Genomic DNA, 10,508 nt, shown 5'->3' on the forward strand with positions numbered 1-10,508 from the left:
TTGGGGTTTCTGCTGGGTTACTGACTTTGTAGAACAAATAAAGGGAAATTAGGAGGGAAAGGGAAGAAAGCATAGACTATATTAAAACCTGAATTCTCTCAAATGTGTGAACTTTTATGCTAAGTTAAATTTCAGAAACCTAACCATTTCTGTGAGCATTCAGTGAGCTCTCTAACTGTGTGATATCATACCTGCATTAAAAGCCAACACTGACAGCAATGCCTCAAAGTAGATGAAAAGATAAAATTAAATTATAAAATTCTACCAATTTGGAAGCAGAAGAATTTTACAGAATTGTTTCAAGTGAAATGACATTTGCTTTGGGAAGTAAAAACATTAAAGAAAATGGGGGACCCCTGCTCTTCTTTGGTCCAGCGATGAAATGCTGGCTTCAAACTCATTCCCTAGCTGTCCCCCTCTGTCCCTTCCCCTCCCTAACCCCTCTTCCCCTCTCCCCTCCCCAACCCTCAGTAGGAAGAGTCCACCTTGACAGTGAGAGTGGATTCCTCCATTGTGTTGGTTTGGAGAGAACTTGCCTAAACTTTGTTCTTGGACAGACTTTATTCTCTTCCTCTTTTCTCCTTGTGGCTTCCAGCGGGCCAATAATTCATCTAATTAATGGTTCATTATTGATTATTTTTAAGTGTGATATGGGATTTGGGTTATAACTTTTTGTTGTTATTTTTAGAGATGCATATTGAAGTATTACAGATAATATGAATGATGTTTGGGATTTGCTTCAAAACAATCTAAGAGGTTGGGGAAGTGGGCTGTGAGCTGATAATTGTTGAAACTGGGTATTGAGTACATGGAAGTTCATTATGCTTTCTATTTGTGTGTGTGTGTGTGTGTGTGTGTGTGTGTGTGTATATATATATATATATATATATATATAAAATCTTTGGAAATTTTCATAACAAAAGAAAAATACAAGTTTATAAAGATGCCATCTTTATAAAACTCCTTTTGATGATTTTAAATGCCATTGTAGTGTCAATAGTAAGTTAATAAAATTATGGAGCACTGGATTAATTTCTTTCCATGCATTATCTATAATAATAAAAGCATAATATGCTAATTAGACAGCCAAATGACCTTCCAGATGTCATTTTGGACATCATTCCAGACCATGCCTCGGCAGTGGGGGCCAAGGCAGAGGTGGTTAGGGGCGATCAAGCAGACAGGCGAGCAGTTAGGGGTGATCAGGCAGGCAGAGTGGTTAGGGGCAATCAGGCAGGCAGGCAGAGTGGTTAGGGGTGATCAGGCAGGCAGGCAGAGTGGTTAGGGGCGGTCAGGCAGTCAGGCAGGCAAGCAGTTAGGAGCCAGTGGTCCCAGATTGCGAGAGGGATGTCCAACTGCCAGTTTAGGTAGGTTAGGCCAGATCCTGCAGGGATCCTGGATTGTGAGAGAGTGCAGACCAGGCTGAGGAACCCCCTCCCCCCGCCCTCCTGTGCACAAATTTCGTGCACTGGGCCTCTAGTCTTAGATAATCGTCACAACAAGCCCAGGAGGTTGTTATTATTACCCTGATATTACTGATAAATAAACTGAGATATAGAGAGGCTAAGAGAAACTGACCAGGCTCTATAGCCCATGTAATGACAGAGTGAGGGGTGAATTCAGGTCTGGCTGACCTCAGGGCCTGATACCTATTATAAAATCACTATGCATTGTTCTTCATTTGTAATATTCATTCCATAAAGTGATAGACTGATGTCAAAGAAGATTCGGCCATGTATTCCTTTAGTTGATGTTTACTGAGGATGTGCTGTATGCCAGGCATTGTGCCAGGCAAACAGCAATGAACAAGATGGCAAAGCCAGTCCTCATGGAGCCAACATCATTTTCATCAGCCAGGTCTTGGTAGTGAAAGGCCACATGGTTCTTATTCACCTTCAGAAAAGTGTTTAAAAAACTGGTCTTCTGGACTACTTCATCAGGGTTTTATTCAGTGGTCAGTGGGCTAGGTTTCTGCTCCAGGCCCTTTCCCTTGTTCTGCGATTTGATTAGTAGATAGCTTTTTAAAATTCTATAATGAATCACAACTTAAACACCACCCTTCTCCCACTCTGACCAATAGACAACCATATGCCTATAGCACCAATAACTGGGAAACTATTTCCTCTTTCTTTTCTGCTGGACACTCAGTAACTCTTTGGAGTAATACTTATGACCTTTAAGCAGTTCTGCATTCTGGAAATAATTGTCATGCATTTCAAAATAGTTTATGAACTTGAATTAAAAAAAGGAGCCTCATTGTCAAAACAGGCAATAAGCACAATGACCAATCCGATCAAGTTTAATTTTAATTGATTTCTAGACTATGAACAGTAATATATTATTTTAAATCTCCATTCATAGGACTTAGGGCTTCATTAAGATAACTTTCTCTCCTCTTCATTCATATTGTTATGGATAAAAGATGCTCTTAATATTGTTTTGATTGTCCTTGACCAGGATCTTTCACTGATCTTGAAAACCCTATTAGATGATTAATCATTGTGCCTCTACCCCATATGCCTATATATTGTTTTGACTTTAGAAAGATTTTTATGGCATAATCTGGTTCCAACCAGTTGCTAGCCCCTCTGCTGTAACCACTTGGGTCATCACTACCATCATCTCTTTTCTGATTTGTGGTTACAGCCTCCTTTCCATTTTCCCTCCCTCTGTTCACTGCTTTAGTTAGGATGGTGCTGGGCACATAATAAACACTTAATGCATATCTGGTGAATTGATGAAAAGGAATGATATTAGCAGTGGGTATGAATTTACAAGACTTAAGCTAAAAGAACAGGAAGATGCTTCTCTGCTTTTTTTATGGTCTGAGATGGTTGTCCCGAGAGGATTCTCTGATCTGTGAGGTCAGTAGGGTTCAGTCAGACACACACGGGCAACACTGGCCTATGCGACATTGTGTAGTGCCACTGCCAAGTCTTCAGTTGGACGAGTTAATCTGTGTGACCTGGGAATTAGCTGCTTCCCTATGACATTTCCTACGTGCTTTTCTAGGGCCACATGGGCCTGGCATTTCTTTGGCAGTTTTCTAATTCTAATTCTCCTATGATCATTAGTCTGTTTAGATTTTCTATCTCTTCCTGGTTCAGTTTCTACAAAATATACTGTCTTTAGAAGAGTGTGCATTTCATTCATGCTTTTAAATTGATTTTCAGAGTTGAGCAAGTTATTCCCTTACAAGGTATTCAATTTTCCCTGCTTCTGTGGTTTCCCTTTTATAATTTCCCATTTTGAGTAATAACATTATCTCCCTTGTTTTCTTACTTTTTTAGTTAAGTTAGTTATCTTTCATTTTATTCAAGCAATCAGATTTTTTTAAATATATTTTATTGATTTTTCACAGAGAGGAAGGGAGAGAGACAGAGAGTTAGAAACATCTATGAGAGAGAAACATCGATCAGCCGCCTCCTGCACATCTCCTACTAGGGATGTGCCCGCAACCAAGGTACATGCCCTTGACCAGAATCGAACCCGGGACCTTTCAGTCCGCAGGCCGATGCTCTACCCACTGAGCCAAACCGGTTTCGGCGAGGAATCAGATTTTATAATTAGTTATATATTCTACTTTAACATTTTTTTTGTCTCTTTTCAGATATTCTTTTACTTTTTCTTTCTGTCTTTATTGAATTTGTTTGAGAAGAACTCTTGAGTCAGATGTTTATTTTACTATTTATCTTATATTAATACAAGTATTTACACTAGGAATTTACTCTGAAATGTATACCATAGGCTCCCCCTTTGGCTCTTAAATGAGGTATTTTCCTTATTTTTTTCTTCAACAATTTGCAGTTTAGATTACTTTTCTGATCCAAGTGTTTTTAAAAGAGAGAATTTTAAAAATAACATTTCCAAGTGGAAAGGAGTTTTAATTTTAATTCTCAATTTGCTTTTTCATGCTTTCCAGAGAAGGAAAAGATGCTGACTTATGCAACCATGCACCATGTAGAAATCCCCTCTCTTACAGCTTTGCTTTTTGGGAGTTGAAGGGCAGGCAGAGAGATAGATTAGTATTAATTTATTCATGAACAAAGATAAACATGGCCAGACAATGTCATATCAGTCCAACAAGATGTACACCTCTAAGCAAAATTTTAAAATCCTCATGAAACTGAGAGTAAGGGAAATACCTTTTGCATTTAAAAATAATGACTTTTGGGGGGTCTTCTTTTAATGTATCATTTTGTGTAACCATCATAGTAACTCATTAGAGTGTATTTCCAGCTTCATTGAAGGCTATTTTTGGAGGTAGTTGCCAGGATGTCAAAGTTAAAGTATGCCATATATTCAGAGAAGTGGTGACTAGAGTTAATAATATCTATACTAATAAAAGGGTAATATGCTAATTAAACTGGGTCGACCGGCCATCTTCCGAACATCCAACTTCCTTCCAGACAAAGCCATGGTGGTAGGGGCTGAGGCAGAGGTAGTTAGGGGTAAACAGGCCAGCAGGAGAGGGTAGTTGGGGGCGAGATCAGGCCGGCATGGGAGGGCAGTTGGGGGCGAGATCAGGCTGGCAGGGGAGGGCAGCTAGGGGTGATCAGGCAGGCAGAGGCAGGGGCGATCAGGCAGGCAGGCAGAAAAGTTAGGGGTGATCAGGCATGCAGGCAGAGGGGTTAGGGACAATCAGGCAGGCAGGCAGAGGCAGATAGGGGCGATCAGGCAGGCAGGCATGTGAGCGGTTAGGAGCCTGTTGTCCCAGATTGAGAGAGGAATGCCTGATTGGAGAGGGTGCAGGCTGGGCTAAGGGACCCCCCTCCCCCGTGCACAAATTTCATGCACCGGACCACTAGTGTATTGTATATTTGAAAGTTGCTAAGAAAGTAAATCTTACGTGTTCTCATCACAAGACAAAAAAAGTTACTACTATATGAGGTGATGGGTGTTAAGTAGACTTATTGTGGTGATCATTTTGCAAATGTGCTATGCCAGTTATATTTCAATTTTTTAAAAAAAATCCTATATTCCCAAGAGTAGGGGCTCTACCTTAATACTGCAGAGGGGAAGTATTGGGTTGGGAACATAAACTGGAAGCTGTAACATCTCTGTTTAGGTTGTTCCTTATCTGGGTCAGTGCAAAACAAAGCCATTTATCTTTTGCCTGTAAGTGGCAATACTCCTGAACTGTGAGGATGAAAGGACAGTTTGAAATGGGAGAGAAAGAAATGGAATTAAAGTAATGTCCTTATGTACATTAAGATATGAAAAAATTTTTGCAGCTCAGGATCCTACATTCATTGTTCCTTAGGTTTGGAAGTTCCTTCCCGACTCACTCTCTCGCAGCCACCATTTAATTTACGCTTAAATGCCACTTCCTCAGGAGGCCAACCTGATTCCCAATCTCAATTAGGTCCCCTTGTTATGCTCCAGCTCCAACCCATGCTTTTCCTTCCTTACATTTGTTAGTTTTGTAATTAAGAACTTGATGATTTGTTGTTTCCTTCCCACACTTATGGTAACTAATTTTTTATTAAGTGCTTCCACTGGCCAAATATTATGTTAAGGGCTCTCTGAGATTATCTCATAATCATATTATAAGTAAAGTCCTGTTATTACCCTTGCTTCATAGTAAACTGAAGGGAAGTAACTGGCTCCAAATCACTTGGTGAGGAGCAAAGTTGGGGTTCTAACCCAGGGTCTGACTTCAGAGCCCCTACTCTTAATTAACCACTGCACTGCACATACTCGGAATCAGGACCACCAGTGTGTGCTTGGCTCTTACTAGGTGCTGAATAAATGCTGACTGAAAGAAGAGATTTCTTAGACCACATAATCATTTCGAATTGATCCATCTTTGAGGTTTTGAATTTAAAGCACCCCTTCTCCAGCTATGATCTTTACATTTGGGTGTTTAGTGAAGTCTTGTTGCTCAGGCTCACAGGCTTCTCCCCACTTTTGTGTGCGACATGCCCTTCTTGATCTCTTACCAGCAGGAGAAAGGGGCCAAGCCAACCTACTCAGTGGTGCTCTAGATTTCCTCTCCTTCCAACTTCTGGCAATCCCCAATCACATCCCTCATTTTGAAAAAGTGGCTTTGCACTGACCAGTTGTGTGACATGATGGAAGTTACTCTTCGCCTACAAGCCTTAGTTTCTTCACTTATAAAAAACAGGCAATATGGAGTTTTAGCCATGAGGTAGCACAAGTGAAGCTCTTAGCATAATGCCTGCACACAGTAAGGACTCAATAAATGTTCGCATTATTTACTCCTCAGCTCCCTGGTTTCCGAGCTTACTAGAGAATATCAAAGTATCTCCCAAACGTAAGCATTAATCTTCAATGGGGAACTCAGTGCAACCCAGCAAGCAATCCTTCTTCTGTCTCCTGTTGGCATGGATAATCATCAGATAGCTATCACTGGCTTTATCTTCCTCTATCTGCTTACTTCCTCCCCCCTTTCCTTTGGTTTTTAACTATCTCTGAAATATTTCTACTTCTATAATCTTTTACCACAGCTTAAGCATCCTGGAATACATTCTCTAAGATCTCTTTACCACCAAAGATGCAAATTAAGACCAACAGGCAGCTGATATTTACTGGAAAAAAGCAATGAGGCAGAATCCTCATTCCATTACTCATTCAGCAAGTCACTTAACTTGCTGACTCATGGTTTCCTCGTCTAAATGGGAATAATAATTCCTCTTCACAGGGTGTTGTAAAGATGAAGTGAGATGGAGTATTTTTGAAAACAGTTTAATAATTATGTATTTGTTCTTTTGTTTGTTCATTCATTCCTGATTGGTAGTTCTCATAGAAAGTGGCCAAGAGTCCAAGATCCAGAACATAGAGGCACAGAAAGGGAAAATTTGTACAGCAAGTATGGCACCTCATAGGTGAGGCTAATCACCCTACAAAGTTGGAGTTTATTATCTAACTTATCCACTAAAAACCAGTATCTTAAGTGTGTCACAGTTAGTATTCTTAGACAATTTATCTTGGCATGGAATGATGGTGCAATGACTCTAGTATTTGGTAACCAGTAATAATTTAGGGAAAATATTTAATAAACAGGACTGTCAGGAAGAGGATCCCTTTGTTAGGGATAACTTCCTCCTAGAGCGAACAGATAGAGGTTTAATGCAACTCCTATGAGGCTAAGTGATTTACCCACAGTCACCATCTTTTGACTAATTTAGTAGGTATAAACTGAGTGGCCAGATTATGACCACCTGACGTTTGTAGGCAAATCAGCTATAATTTTGTGCTGACGTTGCTAGATGGCCAGACCATTATAAATAGGGAAGCAGGTTGTTTATGACGACAGAACTGATTTTTTTCTGAAGATATGGGTAAACAACGCGATTTAACAGCCTTTGAAAATGGGATATATATACACTGAGTGGCCAGATTATTATGACCACCCCATCAGTACTTCGTTGGGCCACCTTTTGCCTTCAATACTGCGGCGATTCTTCTTGGCATTGACTCCACGAGATGTTGAAAGATGATGCGAGGAATCTGACACCATGCCTGATGAATAGCACTGTCCAGTTCTGTGAGATTTGATGGTTGTGGAACCAGGTGCCTGATGGCTCTTTTAACTTCGTCTCACAAATGCTCAATTGGATTGAGATCTGGTGATTGTGGGGGCCACCTAAGCAAGGTAAAGTCTCCCTCATGTTCTTGAAAGCACTCCTGCACAATATGAACACCGTGGCATGGCGCATTGTCTTGTTGCAAGAAGCCATCTCCATTGGGATACGCCATCAACTTGATAGGATGAATCTGACCAGCAATAATACTTAGGTATGTTGTGCTATTCAGACATTGTTCCACACGAATTAAAGGGCCCAAATCATGCCAGGAAAACATGCCCCAAACCATAACACTGCCCCACCAGCTTACAGGGTTGGACTCATGCATGTGGGGTGCATGCTTCCATGCTGTTTCCGCCAAATTCTCACTCTGCCATCTGCATGATGCAACTGGAAACGTGATTCATTGGACCACATGACTGTTTTCCAATGCTCAACTGTCCAATACTTGTGTTGCTGTGCGAATTGGAGACGTTTTACCTTGGTAACTGCAGACAGCAAAGGTGTTTGAACAGGCCTTCGGCTTCCATATCCCATACAATGCAGTGTACGGCTAATTTGCCTACAAATGTCAGGTGGTCATAATGTGGCCACTCATGTTCAAATATATCCCACGTTCAAAGGCTGTTAAATCGTGTTGTTTACCAATATCTTCAGAAAAAAAATCACTTCTACTGTGGCAAACAACCTGCTTCCCTATTTATAATGGTCTGGCCCTCTAGCAACTTCAGCGTGAAATTATAGCTAATTTGCCTAACACATCAGGTGGTCATAATAATCTGGCCACTCAGGAAATTCTACAACTAGAAGGAAAGAGAAAAGCATACCGAGACTCAGAGGAGGTGCAGTGTGGAAGTAAAATACTAAGGTGCGGAGTTGCATGTGGAGCGGGCTGGCAGCTGAGGGCGTGGTTGTCGTTTTCAATCGGGAGGGAGTCTCAGGCTCTGAGCTCCAGTTCTGGGCGAGTCTCTGGGGACCCAGACTCATACGGGAGAAGCAGGACTGTCTGGCATCGGTCGGAAGCTGAGGGCAGCTTTCTCTCCAAGTGGCTTGCAGCGATTACCAGGACACAGAGAAGCAGAGCCTCTGAGGGCAAGACTGAGAGCAGCCATAACTGCTAGCCCTGCCCTGTTGATCCCTTGGGACCCTCCCCGCCCCGCCCAAGCCCTGCAGGGAGGCTTTTGCTGGATGGCCGCAGGCAAAGGCTAGATTAGCACCTCCCTAGAAATCCAGAAGCCAGGAAACCCAGAAGTCAGAGTGGGACCATCCAGTTTGCAGCTCCGTGGAAACATAAAGGACACACTCAGGGGGCAGACTCAGTGAGCACCAAAGCCCCATCGAAGCAAGTCTTGCCCCAGAGGGGTGTCTCCAGCACAGAAGTTCTCCCACTGCAGACACAGCTGATTCTCACAGCCAATTGGCCTGGAGGTCAATTCCTCCCAGTGATAACTACAACAATCAAGGCTTAACTACAACAAGACTGTGCACAAAGCCCACAAGGGGGTGCACCAAGAGTGTCCTCCTCAGGTAATTGGGGAGGCTGAACCACTGGGTCCTAGAGGACACTCAGCACAGAAAACCACTTTAATCAACACAGGGAAGCATAAAAAATGCCAAGACAAAGAAACAGGACACAAATGACAGAAATGGAGGAAAGCAAACTGCTGGATATAGAGTTCAAAACCATACTTTTTTTAAGGTCTTTAAAGAACTGTCTAGAAGCTGCTGATGAATTTAGTAAAGCCCTCGAAAAGACTGGTGAGACCACCGATAAATGTAGTGAGTTCCTCAAGAAATCTAGTGAGACCCTATGTTGTGATAAAGAACCAACTAGAAATTAAGCATACACTGACTGAAATAAAGAATATTAAAAAGACTCCCAACAGCAGACCAGAGGATCGCAAGAATCAAGTGAAAGATTTGAAATACAAAGAAGCAAAAAACACCCAACCAGAAAAGCAAAATGAAAAAAGAATCCAAAAATGCGAAGATAGTGTAAGGAGCCTCTGGGACAGCTTCAAGCGTACCAACATCCGAATTATAGGGGTGCCAGAAGATGAGAGAGTGCAAGATATTGAAAACCTATTTGAAGAAATAATGACAGAAAACATCCCCTACCTGGTGAAAGAAATAGACTTCCCAGTCCAGGAAGCGCATAGAACCCCAAACAAAAGGAATCCAAAGAGGACCACACCAAGACACATCATAATTAAAATGCCAAGAGCAAAAGACAAAGAGAGTATCCTAAAAGCAGCAAGAGAAAGACAGTCAGTTACCTACAAGGGAGTACCCATAAAACTGTCAGCTCATTTCTCAACAGAAATTTTGCAGGCCAGAAGGGAGTGGCAAAAAATATTCAAAGTGATGAATACCAAGAACCTACAACCAAGATTACTTTATCCAGCAAAACTATCATTCAAAATTGAAGGTCAGATAAAGAGCTTCACAGATAAGGCAAAGCTAAAGGAGTTAATCACCACCAAACCAGTATTAAATGAAATGCTGAAAGGTATCCTTTAAGAAGAGAAAGAAGAAAAAGGTAAAGATACAAATTATGAACAACAAATACACATCTATCAACAAGTGAACCTAAAAATCAAGTGAATAAATAATCTGATGAACAGTATGAACTGGTGATTATAATAGAATCAGGGACATAGAAAGGGAATGGACTGGCTATTCTTTCGGGGGAAAGGGATGTGGGGGTACGGGAAGAGACTGGACAATAATCGTGCACCTATGGATGAGGACAGTGGTGGGGAGTGAGGGCGGAGGGTGGGGTGGGAACTGGGTGGACGGGAGTTATGGTGGGGAAAAAAGAGTAACTAATGTAATAATCTGAACAATAAAGATTTAATTAAAAAAAAAAATAATCTGGCCACTCAGTGTATTGCTTGAAATGGAGAGCCTCAAAAGTTAAAATACATTCCAGTATAAAACTGTAATAATTAAAAGAGT

General features: G+C 41.4%; 1 long non-coding RNA gene across 1 annotated transcript in view; it reads left to right on the forward strand.

The window, feature by feature from the left end:
- The window catches only part of LOC139012202 (uncharacterized), a 76,362-nt gene that overhangs the window by 63,274 nt on the left and 2,580 nt on the right, over positions 1 to 10,508 (forward strand). The window lies entirely within an intron of this gene.

This window comes from Myotis yumanensis, unplaced genomic scaffold, assembly GCF_028538775.1.
Source record: "Myotis yumanensis isolate MYYU_CA2020_CCGP unplaced genomic scaffold, mMyoYum1.0.hap1 SCAF_6, whole genome shotgun sequence".
Lineage (NCBI taxonomy): Eukaryota > Metazoa > Chordata > Mammalia > Chiroptera > Vespertilionidae > Myotis > Myotis yumanensis.